We start from the raw sequence: 20,378 nt of genomic DNA on the forward strand, positions 1-20,378 counted from the left end.
AATATGTTACAGATTTGGAATTATTACAAGACACATGAAACTTGTAGTAAATAGCACACACATATAATTTTAATGCACCTTTTTCTAGATAGATTATAATCTTTTTTTCTTCTTAAAAAAGGACTTCCCTGGTGGCGCAGTGGTTAAGAATCTGCCTGCCAATGCAGGGGACACAGTTTCAAGCCCTGGTCCAGGAAGATCCCACATGCCGCGGAGCAACTAAGCCCGTGTGCCCCAACTACTGAGCCTGTGCTCTAGAGCCCACGAGCCACAACTGCTGAGCCCATGTGCCAAGCTACTGAAGCCCATGTGCCTACAGCCCATGCTGTGCAACAAGAGAAGCCACTGCAATGAGAAGCCTGCACACCACAACAAAGAGTAGTCCCCATTCGCCACAACTAGAGAAAGCCCGCGCACAGCAGCAAAGACCCAACGCATTAAAAAAAAAAAAAAAAAAAAGTCATGTTGCACCAAGAGAACGCTGGAAGATCTACCTGTGTTCTTTCCCCAAGAAAATGTATCCCAGCTTTGTTCTGTTCTAGCTATAGTTTTAAAGCAGAAATCACTCCATCCATTTCATCCTAGAAATCAAGATGGGTAAGTTTGAGGTGTCATTAGAATCTCATCTTCAGCCCTGGTTTTATTTTAAGTTGGAATTTAACGTTTCTTATTTCCTTCTAAAGAAAATGATACACGTTTTGAGAAAAAAGGGAAATTGGGAAAAGTTTTTAAAAATATGGTACTGCATTTTAAAAAATAGAGCATCGAAAAGAGCAATATTGAAAAAATAGTTACAAATAACTGGCTTATTTTCATCTTTTGGGGGATAAATGAAAATAACATTACATACTTTTAAAAATTAAAAGTTGGCAAAAGACATGTAAAGGATCAATATTTCTATTTGGCATGTTTTATATATGAATACATATTAGGACATGACTTTAATAGCCTATGTTGAGATAGCATTTCAGCATAGGACAATGACCTTGTTTTTCTTTTTTTAAGCACACTCATACTTTTATTTTCAGATAATGACCATCAACCAGTCTTTTTTTTCTGTACAGAATAAATAAAATGAGTTATTTGTTTTGTTTTTTTTCAAATTCTTTTCCCATTTAGTTTATTACAGAGTATTTGAGCAGAGTTCCGTGTGCTATACAATAGGTCCTTGTTGGTTATCTTTTTTTTTTTTTAACATCACATTTTTTTTTAATTCAAACAGAAAGTCACAAAAATTATAATCATCCTCATCAGTTCACTCAGTCCCATGTAATTAATTTCTTTTTATCTTGATCTTTTGTTAGCACTTCTATGAATTCATGAGTTTTCTGTTAGAGTTCTGAAAATGCTTATTCATTCAGTTCAGCAGTATAGTCAGTTACCAGAAACCTGTACTAGGACAATGACATGTTGCAGGCAATTTTATTTCAATCATTCTAGCATAAATAGCACAAAAAATGAGCAAAATAATTTTTTGGCAATAACAAATATCTTAAGTAACCTGATCTAAAAATCCAATTAAAAAATCTGGAATCATACTTGCAAAATATGCAAACAGCCAGTGAATTATTGAAATATTTTTTACTTGGAGGCATGCCATTTTCCAAGGAGATGAACTATATGACTGGAAGTGGAGATACTGAATAAAGATATCAAAGGGGCTAAATATTTTAATTCAGAAGGCATTGTATTAGATCTTTAGCCTTTACAAAACAAATAGCAAATCATCTTTGGGGGCCCAGATTTATCTGTGATGCTGCTGCTGCAATCCTTTCCTTTCAATAATTCCAGTTAAATCATACATTTAAAAACAGTGGGACTCTTACACCTGGGTTTCACAAAACTATTCCTCTTTGATGGGGCTTGTGAACTGTGTAGAAATGTTTTGCTGTTGTAAAACCAGGTGGTTTAATTGAATACATAAACTGATGTAAACAAGAGGGTATTTTGCTGATGCTATGTTTTTGAAGCAAAGTTGGAATTATAGTCTTGTAAACTTATAAAATATGGGTGCAGAGCTGCTAATATATTTCAATGTGATTTCAGTAGACAGATTTTTTTGAAGATAGAGCATGCCTTGTAGCTTTTTTCCCCCAATAAAAGAAAACAAAAACACTAAAGAAAGTTATCTCAGTAGCTTTTAAAAGTTTATATATTTTTAGAAGTTTATACATATAATTTTTGTTCATATGTTTCTGAATTTTTTTGCCTAGAATGTTTACTCAAGTTGAAGAGAAAGGATTTTGCCTTTTGTCTACTGTAGTTGTTGAAAAGATCAATACTCTTAGGCTAATGGGCACTACTTCAAATGGCAAAAGCTCTTGACCCGAAAGAAAAGAAACCTATTAAGTCTTTCACAATGTAGATGAATAGTATTTTACACAATTGATATTTTCTAAAAGCAAATATCCTTAAAATTGATTATTTAAAACTTTTTACATATAAATTTAGATATGGCATTTTTTTTAGTGAAAAAGCTAACACAAAATAAATTTTACTTAAAGATGACATAATGTCTTTACATACTTTTGTGCTGGAGAAAGGGCTTTAAAAAACTATTTACAGGGGGGGACCTTGAAGATGGCGGAAGAGTAAGACGCGGAGATCACCTTCCTCTCCACAGATACACCAGAAATACATCTACACGTGGAACAACTCCTACAGAACACCTACTGAACGCTGGCAGAAGACCTCAGACCTCCCAAAAGGCAAGAAACTCCCCACGTACCTGGGTAGGGCAAAAGAAAAAAAAACAGAGACAAAAGAATAGGGACAGCACCTGCACCAGTGGGAGGGAGCTGTGAAGGAGGAAGTTTCCACACACTAGGAAGCCCCTTCGTGGGCGGAGACTGCGGGAGGCGGAGGGGGGAGCTTCGAAGCCACGGAGGAGTGCACAGCAACGGGTGCGGAGGGCAAAGCGGGGAGATTCCCGCACAGAGGATCGGTGCCGACCGGCACTCACCAGCCCGAGAGGCTTGTCTGCTCACCCGCCGGGGCGGGCGGGGCTGCGAGCTGAGGCTCTGAGGCTCGGGTTTCGGTTTCAGACGGAGCGCAGGGAGAGGACTGGGGTTGGCGGCTTGAACATAGCCTGAAGGGGTTAGTGCACCACAGCTAGCCGGGAAGGAGTCCGGGGAAAAGTCTGCACCTGCCGAAGAGGCAAGAGTCTTTTTCTTCCCTCTTTGTTTCCTGGTGCGTGAGGAGAGGGGTTTAAGAGCACTGCTTAAAGGAACTCCAGAGACAGGCGCGAGCCGCGGCTAAAAGCGCGAACCCCAGAGACGGGCGCGAGCCGCGGCTGAAAGCGCGGGCCCCAGAGGCGGGCGGGAGATGTTAAGGCTGCTGCTGCCGCCACCAAGGGGCCTGTGTGCGAGCACAGGTCACTCTCCACACCCCTCTTCCGCGGAGCCTGTGCAGCCCGCCACTGCCAGGTTCCCGGGATCCAGGGACAACTTCCCCGGGAGAACGCACGGCGGGCCTCAGGCTGGTGCAAAGTCACGCTGGACTTTGCCGCCGCAGGCCCGCCTTGCACGCCGTGCCCCTACCTCCCCGCCGGCCTGAGTGCGCCAGAGCCCCCGAATCAGCGGCTCCTTTAACCCCGTCCTGTCTGAGCAAAAAACAGACGCCCTCCAGCGACCTACACGCAGAGGCAGGGCCAAATCCAAAGCTGAGCCCCTGGGAGCTGTAAGAACAAAGAAGAGAAAGGGAACCCTCTCCCAGCAGCCTCAGAAGCAGCGGATTAAAGCTCCACAATCAACTTGATATACCCTGCATCTGTGGAATACCTGAATAGACAACCAATCATCCCAAATTAAGGAAGTGGACTTTAGGAGCAAGATCTATGATTTTTTTCCCTTTTCCTCTTTTTGTGAGTGTGTATGTGTATGCTTCTGTGTGAGATCTTGTCTGTATAGTCTTGCTTCCACCATTTGTCCTAGGGTTCTATCCATGGTTTTTTCTTAAAATTTTTTTCTTAATAATCAATTTTAATTTTAATAACATTATTATACTTTACCTTCTTTCTTTCTTTCCTTCCTTTCTTCCCTCCTTTAGACAACAAATCATCCCAATTTGAGGAGGTGGTCTCTGACAGCAAGATTTATGATTTTTCCTCCTTTACCTCTTTTAGTGAGGGTGTATGTGTATGCCTCTGTGTAAGATTTTGTCTGTATAGCTTTGCTTCCAACATTTGTCCTAAGGTTCTATCCGTCCCTTTTTTTTTTCTAAAGAATTTTTTAATTCAATAACTTTATTATACTTTATTTTATTTTTACTGTATCTTCTTTCTTTGTCTTTTTCCTTCTTTCCCTCCTTCCTTCCTTCCTACCTCCCTCCCTCCCTCCTTTCTTTCCTTCTTGCCTTCTTTCCTTCTTTGCTTCTTTCTTTCTTCCTTCCTTCCTTCCCTCCTTTCCTTCTTTCTTTCCTCATACTTCTACTAATTCCCTCTACTTTTTCTCCCTTTTATTCTGAGCCGTGTGGATGAAAGGCTCTTGGTGCTCCAGCCAGGAGTCAGGGCTCTGCCTCTGAGGTAGGAGAGCCAACTTCAGGACACTGGTCCACAAGAGACCTCCCAGCTCCACATAATATCAAACGGCGAAAATCTCCCAGAGACCTCCATCTTAACACCAGCACCCAGCTTAACTCAACGACCAGCAAGCTACAGTGCTGGACAACCTATGCCAAACAACTAGCAAAACAGGAACACAACCCCACCCACTAGCAGAGAGGCTGCCTAAAATCATAATAAGGCCACAGACACCCCAAAACACACCACCAGATGTGAACCTGCCCACTAGAGAGACAAGATCCAGCCTCATCCACCAGAACACAGGCACTAATCCCCTCCACCAGGAAGCCTACACAACCCACTGAACCAACCTTAGCCACTGGAGACAGACATCAAAAACAGCAGGAATTACGAACCTGCAGTCTGCAAAAAGGAGACCCCAAACACAGTAAGATAAGCAAAATGAGAAGACAGAAAAACACACAGCAGATAAAGGAGCAAGATAAAAATGCACCAGACCTAACAAATGAAAAGGAAATAGCCAGTCTACCTGAAAAAGAATTCAGAATAATGATAGTAGATGATCCGAAATCTTGGAAATAGAATGGACAAAATGCAAGAAACAGTTAACAAGGACCTAGAAGAAATAAAGATGAAACAAGCAACGATGAACAACACAATAAATGAAATTAAAAGTACTCTAGATGGGATCAATAGCAGAATAACTGAGGCAGAAGAACGGATAAGTGACCTGGAAGATAAAATAGTGGAAATAACTACTGCAGAGCAGAATAAAGAAAAAAGAATGAAAAGAACTGAGGACAGTCTCAGAGACCTCTGGGACAATATTAAACGCACCAACATTCGAATTATAGGGGTTCCAGAAGAAGAAGAGAAAAAGAAAGGGACTGAGAAAATATTTGAAGAGATTATAGTTGAAAACTTCCCTAATATGGGAAAGGAAATAGTTAATCAAGTCCAGGAAGCACAGAGAGTCCCATACAGGATAAATCCAAGGAGAAATATGCCAAGACACATATTAATCAAACTGTCAAAAATTAAATACAAAGAAAGCATATTAAAAGCAGCAAGGGAAAAACAACAAATAACACATAAGGGAATCCCCATAAGGTTAACAGCTGATCTCTCAGCAGAAACCCTACAAGCCAGAAGGGAGTGGCAGGACATACTGAAAGTGATGAAGGAGAAAACCCTGCAGCCAAGACTACTCTACCCAGCAAGGATCTCATTCAGATTTGATGGAGAAATTAAAACCTTTACAGACAAGCAAAAGCTGAGAAAGTTCAGCACCACCAAACCAGCTTTACAACAAATGCTAAAGGATCTTCTCTAGGCAAGAAACACAAGAGAAGGAAAAGACCTACAATAACGAACCCAAAACAATTTAGAAAAAGGGAATAGGAACATACATATCGATAATTACCTTAAATGTAAATGGACTAAATGCTCCCACCAAAAGACACAGATTAGCTGAATGGATACAAAAACAAGACCCTTATATATGCTGTCTACAAGAGACCCACTTCAGACCTAGAGACACATACAGACTGAAACTAAGGGGATGGAAAAAGATATTCCATGCAAATGGAAACCAGAAGAAAGCTGGAGTAGCAATTCTCAAATCAGACAAAATAGACTTTAAAATAAGGACTATTAAAAGAGACAAAGAAGGACACTACATAATGATCAAGGGATCGATCCAAGAAGAAGATATAACAGTTGTAAATATTTATACACCCAACATAGGAGCACCTCAATACATAAAGCAAATACTAACAGCCATAAAAGGGGAAATTGACAGTAACACATTCATAGTAGGGGACTTAAACACCCCACTTTCACCCATGGACAGATCATCCAAAATGAAAATAAATAAGGAAACACAAGCTTTAAATGATACATTGAACAAGATGGACTTAATTGATATTTATAGGACACTCCATCCAAAAACAACAGAATACACATTTTTCTCAAGTGCTCATGGAACATTCTCCAGGATAGATCATATCTTAGGTCACAAATCAAGCCTTGGTAAATTTAAGAAAATTGAAATTGTATCAAGTATCTTTTCTGACCACAAAGCCATGAGACTAGATATCAATTACAGGAAAAGATCTGTAAAAAATACAAACACATGGAGGCTAAACAATACACTACTTAATAATGAAGTGATCACTGAAGAAATCAAAGAGGAAATCAAAAAATACCTAGAAACAAATGACAATGGAGACACAACGACCCAAAACCTGTGGGATGCAGCAAAAGCAGTTCTAAGGGGGAAGTTTATAGCAATACAAGCCAACCTTAAGAAGCAGGAAACATCTCGAATAAACAACCTAACCTTGCACCTCAAGCAATTAGAGAAAGAAGAACAAAAAAACCCCAAAGTTAGCAGAAGGAAAGAAATCATAAAAATCAGATCAGAAATAAATGAAAAAGAAATGAAGGAAACAATAGCAAAGATCAATAAAACTAAAAGCTGGTTCTTTGAGAAGATAAACAAAATAGATAAACCACTAGCCAGACTCATCAAGAAAAAAAGAGAGAAGACTCAAATCAATAGAATTAGAAATGAAAAAGGAGAGGTAACAACTGACACTGCAGAAATAAAAGAGATCATGAGAGATTACTACAAGCAACTCTATGCCAATAAAATGGACAATCTGGAAGAAATGGACAAATTCTTACAAATGCACAACCTGCCAAGACTGAATCAGGAAGAAATAGAAAATATGAACAGACCAATCACAAGCACTGAAATTGAAACTGTGATTAAAAATCTCCCAACAAAGAAAAGCCCAGGACCAGATGGCTTCACAGGCGAATTCTATCAAACATTTAGAGAAGAGCTAACACCTATCCTTCTCAAACTCTTCCAAAATATAGCAGAGGGAGGAACACTCCCAAACTCCTTCTATGAGGCCACCATCACCCTGATACCAAAACCAGACAAGGATGTCACAAAGAAAGAAAACTACAGGCCAATATCACTCAGGAACATAGATGCAAAAATCCTCAACAAAATACTAGCAAACAGAATCCAACAGCACATTAAAAGGATCATACACCATGATCAAGTGGGGTTTATTCCAGGAATGCAAGGATTCTTCAATATACGCAAATCTATCAACGTGATACACCATATTAACAAATTGAAGGAGAAAAACCATATGATCATCTCAATAGATGCAGAGAAAGCTTTTGACAAAATTCAACACCCATTTATGATAAAAAACCTGCAGAAAGTAGGCGTAGAGGGAACTTTCCTCAACATAATAAAGGCCATATATGACAAGCCCACAGCAAACATCATCCTCAATGGTGAAAAACTGAAAGCATTTCCACTAAGATCAGGAACAAGACAAGGTTGCCCACTCTCACCACTCTTATTCAACATAGTTTTGGAAGTTTTAGCCACAGCAATCAGAGAAGAAGGAAATAAAAGGAATCCAAATCGGAAAAGAAGAAGTAAAGCTGTCAAAAGGAATCCAAATCGGAAAAGAAGAAGTAAAGCTGTCACTCTTTGCAGATGACATGATCCTATACATAGAGAATCCTAAAGATGCTACCAGAAAACTACTAGAGCTAATCAATGAATTTGGTAGAGTGGTAGGATACAAAATTAATGCACAGAAATCTCTGGCATTCCTATATACTAATGATGAAAAATCTGAAAGTGAAATCAAAACACTCCCATTTACCGTTGCAACAAAAAGAATAAAATATCTAGGAATAAACCTACCTAAGGAGACAAAAGACCTGTATGCAGAAAATTATAAGACACTGATGAAAGAAATTAAAGATGATACAAATAGATGGAGAGATATACCATGTTCTTGGATTGGAAGAATCAACATTGTGAAAATGACTCTACTACCCAAAGCAATCTATAGATTCAATGCAATCCCTATCAAACTACCACTGGCATTTTTCACAGAACTAGAACAAAAAATTTTGCAATTTGTATGGAAACACAAAAGACCCCGAATAGCCAAAGCAATCTTGAGAACGAAAGAAGGAACTGGAGGAATCAGGCTCCCTGACTTCAGACAATACTACAAAGCTACAGTTATCAAGACGGTATGGTACTAGCACAAAAACAGAAAGATAGATCAATGGAACAGGATAGAAAGCCCAGAGATAAACCCATGCACATATGGATACCTTATCTTTGATAAAGGTGGCAGGAATGTACAGTGGAGAAAGGACAGCCTCTTCAATAAGTGGTGCTGGGAAAACTGGACAGGTACATGTAAAAGTATGAGATTAGATCACTCCCTAACACCATACACAAAAATAAGCTCAAAATGGATTAAAGACCTAAATGTAAGGCCAGAAACTATCAAACTCTTAGAGGAAAACATAGGCAGAACACTCTATGACATAAATCACAGCAAGGTCCTTTTTGACCCACCTCCTAGAGAAATGGAAATAAAAACAAAAGTAAACAAATGGGACCTAATGAAACTTAAAAGCTTTTGCACAGCAAAGGAAACCATAAAGAAGACAAAAAGACAACCCTCCGAATGGGAGAAAATATTTGCAAATGAAGCAACTGACAAAGGATTAATCTCCAAAATTTACAAGCAGCTCATGCAGCTTAATAACAAAAAAACAAACAACCCAATCCAAAAATGGGCAGAAGAGCTAAATAGACATTTCTCCAAAGAAGATATACAGAGTGCCAACAAACACATGAAAGAATGCTCAACATCACTAATCATTAGAGAAATGCAAATCAAAACTACAATGAGATATCATCTCACACCAGTCAGAATGGCCATCATCAAAAAATCTAGAAACAACAAATGCTGGAGAGGGTGTGGAGAAAAGGGAACCCTCTTACACTGTTGGTGGGAATGGAAATTGATACAGCCACTGTGGAGAACAGTATGGAGGTTCCTTAAAAAGCTACAAATAGAACTACCATATGACCCAGCAATCCCACTACTGGGCATATACCCTGAGAAAACCATAATTCAAAAAGAGTCATGTACCAAAATGTTCATTGCAGCTCTATTTACAATAGCCCAGAGATGGAAACAACCTAAGTGTCCATCATCGGATGAATGGATAAAGAAGATGTGGCACATATATACAATGGAATATTACTCAGCCATAAAAAGAGATGAAATTGAGCTATTTGTAATGAGGTGGATAGACGTAGAGTCTGTCATACAGAGTGAAGTAAGTCAGAAAGAGAGAGACAAATACCGTATGCTAACACATATATATGGAATTTAAGAAAAAAAAAATGTCATGAAAAACCTAGGGGTGAAACAGGAATAAAGACACAGACTTACTAGAGAATGGACTTGAGGCTATGGGGAGGGGGAAGGGTAAACGGTGACAAAGCGATAAAGAGGCATGGACATATATACACTACTAAACGTAAGGTAGATAGCTAGTGGGAAGCAGCCGCATAGCACAGGGAGATCAGCTCGGTGCTTTGTGACCGCCTGGAGGGGTGGGATAGGGAGGGTGGGAGGGAGGGAGACGCAAGCGGGAAGAGATATGGGAACATATGTGTATATATAACTGATTCATTTTGTTGTGAAGCTGAAACTAACATACCATTGTAAAGCAATTATACTCCAATAAAGATGTTAAAAAAAAAAATAAGAAATAAACAAATGGGACCTAATGAAACTTCAAAGCTTTTGCACAGCAAAGGAAACCATAAACAAGACCAAAAGACAACCCTCAGAAAGGGAGAAAATATTTGCAAATGAAGCAACCGACAAAGGATTAATCTCCAAAATTTATAAGCAGCTCATGCAGCTCAATAGCAAAAAAACAAACAACCCAATCCAAAAATGGGCAGAAGACCTAAATAGACATTTCTCCAAAGAAGATATACAGACTGCCAACAAACACATGAAAGAATGCTCAACATCATTAATCATTAGAGAAATGCAAATCAAAACTACAATGAGATATCATCTCACACCAGTCAGAATGGCCATCATCAAAAAATCTAGAAACAATAAATGCTGGAGAGGGTGTGGAGAAAAGGGAACACTCTTGCACTGCTGGTGGGAATGTGAATTGGTTCAGCCACTATGGAGAACAGTATGGAGGTTCCTTAAAAAACTACAAATAGAACTACCATATGACCCAGCAATCCCACTACTGGGCATATACCCTGAGAAAACCAAAATTCAAAAAGAATTATGTACCAAAATGTTCATTGCAGCTCTATTTACAATAGCCCGGAGATGGAAACAACCTAAGTGCCCATCATCGGATGAATGGATAAAGAAGATGTGGCACATATATACAATGGAATATTACTCAGCCATAAAAAGAAACGAAATTGAGCTATTTGTAATGAGGTGGATAGACCTAGAGTCTGTCATACAGAGTGAAGTAAGTCAGAAAGAAAAAGACAAATACCGTATGCTAACACATATATATGGAATTTAAGGGAAAAAAATGTCATGAAGAACCTAGGGGTAAGGCAGGAATAAAGACGCAGACCTCCTAGAGAATGGACTTGAGGTTATGGGGAGGGGGAAGGGTGAGCTGTGACAGGGCGAGAGAGAGTCATGGGCATATACACACTAACAAATGTAGTAAGGTAGATAGCTAGTGGGAAGCAGCCGCATGGCACAGGGATATTGGCTCGGTGCTTTGTGGCAGCCTGGAGGGGTGGGATAGGGAGGGTGGGAGGGAGGGAGATGCAAGAGGGAAGACATATGGGAACATATGGTTATGTATGACTAATTCACTTTGTTGTGGAGCAGAAACTAACACACCATTGTAAAGCAATTATACCCCAATAAAGATGTTAAAAAAAAAAAGTATTTACAAACCAAGTTAATTTCTGCAGTCAGGAACGGTTTCTCTTTCTCAACACACCAGGACACCAGAGAGTTCTGCACATCTGTACATTGAGGTGGTAGACTGGAACACACAGAGCATGTGAAACGGTGGAGGCAATGCCAGTGATCCCAGTGCCCCAGCCCAGGTGGTAAGCCTACAGCCCCAGAAAACCCAGTAACAGCACACTGCTCTGGCCTCCTGGCCACAGCGGTGCCTATAGGGAATTGGGCAACACCACTGGTGGGGCCACAACCTTGTCTCTCCAGCTGCAGCTGCACATATGACTCTGGCGCCTGCCTGCTTTGGTGGCCTTCGGAAACCTTACGACCCCAGAAAGGAATAGGTGCCCACAACCCTGGACGTGGCGGAGGCACCTGCCATCCCTGCACTCCCAGTGGTGATGCCAGCTATAGCAGCACCAGCAGCAGCAAGGCACCAGCAACCCCAGAGGCACATTCAAAGACAAGGAGAGAACTAGCGACACATCTGGCAGTGGCAGTGGAAGGTGAAAAGTGTAGATTCTCAAATATAGCCAGAGGCAGCGCAGGTAAGTGGAACCAAAAATTTGTGCTGTAGCGCCACCTACTGAAAAGCAAAAGAAAGGTTTCTAATTACCAACCTGTTGAATGGTTAGAATCGAAGTTAAAAAATTAAAAAAAAAAAGCTTTATCTAAATAAGGAAGGTGTTCCTTACATTAAATGCACGAGGAGAAGAACAACACATCAAGCACCATGAAAAACCACGGTAACACAGTACTACAAAAAGGAAATGACAATTCTCAGGAAACCAAACTTATAAAGTCACAGAATATTGCGATCTGATAGAGAATTCAAAATATCTGTCATGAAGAAAGTCAATAAGCTACAAGAAAACTCAGAAAGGCAGTTCAATGAGCTCAGGAATAAAATTAAGGAACATAAGGAATATTTTACAAAAGAAATCAAAACTCTAAAAAAGAACCAGATAGAATTCTCGAGCTGAAAAACGCAATAAATGAGATGAATGCATAAGAAAGCAGTAGAAATAGCAGAATATATGCAAGAGAGAATTATGAGCTTGAAGACAGAAATCTAGAAGTGATACAGGTAGAAGGGAACAGAAAATTAAGATGTGAAAAAAATAAATCTGCAAGAACTACATGACTCTATTAGGAAGGGTAACATAATAATAATGGGTATCCCAGAAGGAGAAGAAAGGGAGAAAGGAGCAAAGAGTTATAAAGAAATAATAGCTGAGGGCTTCCTAAACCTGGGGAATAAACTGGATATACAAGTTCATGAAGCTTAGAGAACACCTAATAACCTCAGTGCAAAAAGACCTTCTCCAAGACACATTAGCTTAAAACAGTCAGAAGTTCATGAAAAATAAAGAATTTTAAAGGCAGCCAGGGGAAAAAAAGACAGTAATCCCCATCAGGCTGTCAGAAGATTTCTCAGCAGACACTCTACAGGCCAGGACAGAGTAATGTAACATACTCAAAATACTGAAAGATAAATACTGTCAGCCCATAATAGTCTATCAGAAAAGTTATCTTTCAGATATGAAGGAGAAAAAAAAAAAAGGCTTTTCCAGACAAACAGAAGTGAGAGAGTTCATTATCACTAAAACTTCCTTACAAAGAAATGTTGAAAGGAGCTCTTCTACCTGAAACAAAAAGGCAAAAGTACACAAAGCTTTGATGAAGGTAATAAATACACCGGGCAGAATCAGAAAATTGCAACTCTACATCAGAATAGGTTGTTAAGCACTTAATTATGGCATAAAGCTTAAAGGGAAAAAGGTAGTAAAAATCACTATAGCTACTTCAATTTGGTAATGAACTCACAACATTAAAAGGAATAATTTGAGACTACAAAAACATAGAAGGGGAAGAGGAAAAGGACAGAGCCCATATAGACAAATGAAGATAAGATGATGCTATCAGCAGAAAAAATACTATTTTATCTATGAGATATTATATACAAACCTCACGGTAACCACAAAACATGCATTTAGAGCAGAGACACAAAACATCAAAAAAGAGGAAACTGATAAAAACATCATAGAAAACCACCACACTAAAATGGCAGACAACCACAAGGAAAAAGAAACAATGAAAATAAAGAGCAACCGGAAAACAAAAGATTAAATGTCAGTACTAAGTCCTCATTTATTATTAATCACTGAAAATTAAATGGATTGACTTTACCAATCAAAAATCACAGAGTTGCTAGATGGGTTAAAAAATAAGACCAGAGGCTTCCCTGGTGGCGCAGTGGTTGAGAGTCCGCCTGCCGATGCAGGGGACAGGGGTTCGTGCCCGCGGTCCGGGAAGATCCCACACGCTGTGGAGCGGCTGGGCCTGTGAGCCATGGCCGCTGAGCCTGCGCGTCTGGAGCCTGTGCTCCGCAACGGGAGAGGCCACAACAGTGAGAGGCCCGCGTACCGCAAAAAATAATAATAATAATAATAAGACCAAACTATGTGCTGCATCCAGGAGATTCAACTCAGCTCTAAAGACAAACATAGGCTAAAGTGAAGGGATGGAAGATGATACTCCAAGCAAAAGGGAGCCCCCCTGCCAGAAAAAAATAGGTGTTTCTGGTTTCCTTTACTGTGTAGAAACTTTTTAGTTTGATTTTATTTCACTTGTTTATTTTTGCTTTGGTTACCTTGATTTTGGTGTCAAGTCCAAAAAATCATTACTAAGACTGATATCAAAGAGGGTATGTTTACTTCTAGGACTATTATGTTTTCAGATCTCAAGTCTTTAATTCATTTTGAAGTGATTTTTGTAAAATTATATTTTGTAAATAAAAAAATTACCTTTTAAAGTTGTATTTTGTAAATAGGAAACAAAGTCACTTTTACTGCTCCCCAAACCAATTTTTGGAGTAATGTAATAATTACTATGTTTTTTTTCAAAAGTAGAATTGATATTAGAACTCTTAAGTTTAACATTGACACTGTACTTCCCCAAATTAGGTTTAAATTTGGTAATAGCTCTAATGAGAGAGGTGTAACATATAAATGAAGAATGAATGACAAAAACTAATAAAGACCATTTAATCAATTATTTTTCAAGAACATTAATCAGTATAATTTAAAAGAACTGAATAAAAAGACAAATTTGTTGTTCAACGAGCATAGATCAATAAATTTTTAGAATAAGGACAAATCTATAGTCAGAGAAAAATTCATAACTTAAAAACTTTAAAAAATTGTTATAATAACAAAAAAATAAATAATAAAAGATTTAACTCAGGAAACTGTAATATAAATAAATAAAATTAGGAAAATAATATTAAATAGAACAAATTAAAGCAGAAATTAATTACATGTCATAAAAAATAGAACTAGTCCACAAACAGTAAATGATGGAGAGGGTGTGGAGAAAAGGGAACCCTCCAACACTGTTGGTAGGAATGTAAATTGGTACAACCATTATGGAAAACAGCATAGAGGTTCCTTAAAAAACTAAAAATAGAACTACAACATGATCCAGCAATCCCATTCCTGGGCATATATCCAGAGAAAACCATAATCTGAAAAGATAAATGCAGTCCAGTGTTCATTGCAGCACTATTTGTAGTAGCCAAGACATGGAAGCAACCTAAATGTCCATTGACAGAGGAATGGAGAAAGATGTGGTATATATATACAATGGACTATTACTCAGCAGTAAAAAAGAAAGAAGTAATGCCATTTGCAGCAACATGGATGGACCTAGAGATTATGATGCTCAGTGAAGTAAGTTAGAGAAAGACAAATATCATATGATATCTCTCATATGTGAAATCAAATTTTAAAAAATGATACGAATGAACTTATTTACAAAACAGAAACAGACTTACAGATACAGAAAATAAACTTATGGTTACCAAAGGGGAAACGTGGGTGGGGGGATAAATCAGGACCTTGGGATGAACATACACATACTACTATATATAAGATAGATAACCAACAAGGACCTACTGTATAGCACAGGGAACTCTACTCGGTATTCTATAATAACCCATATGAGAAAAGAATCTGAAAAAAGAATGAATATATGTATAACTGAATCACTTTCCTGTACACCTGAAACTAACACAACATTTTAAGTCAACTATAATCCAATAAAATTTTTTTAAAAATAGAACTGATACTTTGAAGTCTTATTAACTTACCATGCAGGTTATGCACACACGCACACACACACACACACACAAAACACCAATATTTTGGAAACTAGGAAAAAAATTCCCGAATAAAATGTTAGCAATTAAAATTCAGAAATATTTTCAAAGACCAGTGGCCATGACTGAACAGCATTCATTCTAGGAATACAAAAATACCTCACTGTAAGAAATCCAAAGCCATATTTAGCTACATTAATCATGAAAAGGGGGAAACATGAACATTGATTATCTTAGTAGTTGCTAAAAAATAATTTGATCAAAGTTAACAGTGTTTTAAGATTTTTAAAGAATTAGAAAACTAGTAATAGACCTGAAATTATCTATTTGGTGGAAATAAATTGGCCTTAATTGCTATGAATCTATTCATCATCTTTGTGTATCCCTTTTAGAGATATGTAATTAATGTATTATGCTTGTTCTAAAAGAACCTACCATTTCAAGTACTGTAATGTTCTTGTAAACTTTAGAAACGTGCATCATCAAGGACTGCAAAATCTTGAAAAATAATTAAAATATATAATTATTAAACTAAACAACAATGTGACTATTTATTCAGGCTATTCTTTGATAATAACTAAAATATCCCCAACTGATAGAAAAGAAAATCTCATGTCCTAGTAATTTATACTTAACTATTTATGTAAAGTTCAGCCTGAGACAAGGGATAGTTACGTAGCACGATCAAAGCAAGTTATCAGTAGAAGTAGCTGATGCTGCTGTTTTTACCAATTTCTTCATGTGCCCAGGAGATTCATGCTTTTAAAGCTCATGGAAAGGACAGTTTTTCTCATAGGAAAGTTCAGTGTTCCTCTCTCTTGTGAGTTGAACACATTTATCAATTCGAACATTTCCTCTTATTTTTTCCTTTGATAGTATTGATTGATACCTATGAAGCAAGGATATGAAGGTATTAGTAGGGCATTTAAGTTGTTTAGGGGCCCAGAGAAGATGGAATTTCACATCTGAAATGCAGAGACAATTGAAGGAAGATTTTCATAGAGGAAAACAAAAATTTTTACTTTGACAAGTATTCTTTCTAGGATTTTGTTTTGTTTTTAATTTAAAAAGAGTCAACATCAGTTTAATAGGCCTGGCTTGTAGTATAGAAATAATATAATCCAAAGAACAATTTTGGGGAGGCTCTTGTAATATTTGTTCTTTGAGACTCCAAATTACATACTTATCTCAATTTCAGAAATGATCAATTAGAGGGCTTCCCTGGTGGCGCAGTGGTTAACAATCCGCCTGCCAATGCAGGGGACATGGGTTCAAGTCTTGGTCCGGGAAGATCCCACGTGCCGCGGAGCAACTAAGCCTGTGCGCCACAACTACTGAAGCCCGCGTGCCTAGAGCCCGTGCTCTGCAACAAGAGAAGCCTCCACAATGAGAAGCCCATGCACTGCAATGAAGAGAGCTCCCGCTGGCTGCTACTAGGGAAAAGCCCGCAACGAAGACCCAACAAAGCCAAAAATAAATAAATAAATAAAAGAAATGATCAATTTGAATTTTCGTCGTGATGAGAATCTTCAAATAAAAAGATGTTTAATTTTAGTTTGGTTATACAGTTTATCCACTAGAGGCATTTTAGTTATAGTTGAAACAATTTTTCGGATGGACTCATCTCACAATCCATTGTTTTAACAAAACCTTTTGGAAGATACCCTACAAGTACTATTTGTGTTTACATTGCTTGTGTAGAGGAGAAAAAAATCATCTCACATTCTGAGAATATTTTACCCTGGAACCAAGCATAAGAGATTGGGTTGTGACATTTTTTCTTCTTTGCTAGTGAATTCAGTGAATAATATATAAACCCCTGCGTGCGTGCATGTGTGTGTGTGTGTGTGTGTGTGTCTGTGTCTGTGTGTCTGTGTGTTCTGAAGCCCATTCTACCACTTAGTACATGTGACACAATTTTTAATTGGAATGACAGAAATGGGACTGTTGTAAGAACTAAAAGTTTAGCATATTTAAAATAGAATAGTCAGTGGCAGACAGTAAGCACAATTTTAATTAGATGTAGAATACAGAATACTGAGCTAACGTTTCCCTTGCCTTTATTTTGTCAGTTAAATAAGTAACACTTCAAACAAGAATAATCCTAAATAACCTACCAACTTTTGGATTCTATGAAATGACCACGTCTATCCCTTTCTCTTTGTGTTTAGATGTTTTTTTTTTTTTTTTGATATACATTAATCACAGATAAGCCTCTACTCTGCTAGCAAATCTTTCTTGATTTTCTGGAGAATGTCATCACTATGCATGCTTTACTCAGACATACCTTCTATGCAGTCACTACCATAGCCTTTGAGTCTAACCTCTGCTGCATGAAGATTTGCCTTCAAATATTTTGGAAAATAAAGTTTGAAAAATTATATACAAATGCAAGTACATGTACATATCTGAGAAAAGTAAACTATCACAGGTAGAAGAAATCTTTTTTACAAATTCCACACACACACACACACACACACACACATGCTGCTTAATTAGGATGACCTGACGGCATCTGTGATAAACATTTTAGTGCTTAGAGCTTTGGTCGAGGAGATCTCAGAGAGGCTGCCTGCGTTACAACTCTCGCACCCAGACAGTACCCACGTAGGAGTCGTATCTTGCTGTCACCTATCATGGGTTTCTGAAGGCTTTTTTGAAAGTCAAATGTACAAGAGTGTTTTGGTTGCTTTTAATCATATATATGAACATATTTAAGACGTCTAATGATCTAAGTGGTCATTTGTCCAGCAATTACATGCACAATGTATACATATTTGTCAAAATAGTGCTTCTCAACCTACCTGTGGATAAAGACCCTCTTTTTAAACTCCCAATCAATCACAGATTGGTATCTTTGTAAAAGTAAATAAAAATCAGTGACTAAGAAAATGAATTAAACACAAAAACAGAAGCCAGTCCCAAAAGATCACATATTGTATGATTCCATTCATATGAAATTTCCAGAAGAAATACAGAGAGACAGAAAGTGGCTTTGTGGTTTGCCTATGATTGGAGGGAGCATTGTCAGGGGCTGCTAATGATTGCTGGGTTTCCTTCTGAAGTGGTAAAAATGTTCCAAAATTAGATTAGGGTGATAGTTGAACTCTAACTATACTAAAAACCTGGAATTATAGACTTAAAATGGTTAATTTTATGATATGATAATTACATCTAAATAAAGCTTTTTTTTAAAAAAAGGACAGGCATTCAAAATGCAAGGCAGCATTTTTTGTTTTGTTTTGTTTGTTTTTGCGTTACGCGGGCCTCTCACTGTTGTGGCCTCTCCCGTTGCGGAGCACAGGCTCTGGACGCGCAGGCTCAGCAGCTATGGCTCACGGGCCCAGCCGCTCCGCGGCATGTGGGATCCTCCCGGACCGGGGCACGAACCCGTGTCCCCTGCATCGGCAGGCGGACTCTCAACCACTGCGCCACCAGGGAAGCCCAAGGCAGCATTTTTATTATTAAATTTAAAAGACAAAAGATTATATTTCAATAAATATAGTTAGAACAAACACAACATATGAAAAAAGAAAGAATGATGGTAACTGCAGGGCACTGAGTTGGGCATCCTTCAGGTTATTGAGCAAGAAATTAAGCATAGATTGTAATATTGACTTTCATTTTTGTATTCACTCAACACATTACTGTTATCTATGTGAAAGATTCTATATTCTGAGGACACAACAGTGAATAAAATTTAAACGTTCTCCAAAGTGGAGAAAGATATCAAACTAAACTTTCACAATACTGTATAAACTTATATAGTGTGATAATAATTATGAAAGAAAATCACAGGTTTTTAGGAAACCATCAGGTAAAAGGAAATAATTTAGGTTGGAGCAGGGCTGTACTGGTGGGGGAGAATGGCAATTGGAAACATTTATCAATCAGTAAAAATTAAAGAGAGAAGGAGAGAGGTTCCAACAGAAGCACTGGGCTTGGGTATATGCTTTGAGACAGGAAAAGGCATGCCCTATTCAAAGAACTGGGCAAATCCCACTGGTCATCTGTAGTGAGGGAAGGGAGAGGGATTCTGGGCGAGCCCAGAGTGCTTGGAAAGAAACAAGTTGTTGACCTCATATACTGCAATAAAGGTTTTGAATTTTATCCTGAGTGCAAATGCAATATTTGAAAAGTCCATTTTGATTCATTTTGCAGTTTGAAGAATCGCTGGCTGATATCTTGAGAATGGACTAGGGAAGAAAGTAAGACATGTTTAAAATGTTCTTACAAACTTTGTCTCCCTCCAAAAAAATATTTCAAGAGTATCTTTTCCTTAAAATGAATCTATAGCCAAGCTATGTCCTTACAAATATCTCCATAGATCCCCTGGCTGATTATTAATGCATCCTGTCATGTCATCTGTTAAACACAGTATCCTATACTACTTTTGTATATTATATATATTATGTGTGTGTTTATGTTTATGTATCATAGTATGTTGAACACATTCCATTTTCCTTCTTTCTTCACACTTGCATTAAGCTTAAATCTATGGAATACTTTACTGAGGCTATCCATTGATTTTGGCATGAGCAATGATTTGAGCCTTTGTCTCGATTGTATTTCCACTAATAAAAACAGTTTTTCAGGTTTCCATTATTTTTAATAAAATGATAAGTGCAAAATATACTCTAGCTTTAAATAATTGTGAGACCTAAACTGCATTTTAGAGATGGCAACCTGCCAAAGATGTCAAGGCCACCCTGAGAACTCTTGAAGTGTTTGTTAACTATACAATATTAATATAAAATATATAGAATATTGATGTATAATATAGAAAATATGCAGACATATATATCTATATGTAGGTTAGGGTTATCAATGTTTACAATATACATTGTCTAACAGCAGAGCTAGGGCAGATAAA

At 37.9% G+C, this 20,378-nt stretch overlaps 1 protein-coding gene across 11 annotated transcripts in view; it reads right to left on the minus strand.

The window, feature by feature from the left end:
• Nucleotides 1–20,378, minus strand: part of LOC307195523 (uncharacterized protein) — a 641,668-nt gene that overhangs the window by 23,275 nt on the left and 598,015 nt on the right. The window lies entirely within an intron of this gene.

The sequence above is a fragment of the Stenella coeruleoalba genome (assembly GCF_951394435.1).
Source record: "Stenella coeruleoalba genome assembly, chromosome: 12".
In the NCBI taxonomy this organism is placed as follows: domain Eukaryota; kingdom Metazoa; phylum Chordata; class Mammalia; order Artiodactyla; family Delphinidae; genus Stenella; species Stenella coeruleoalba.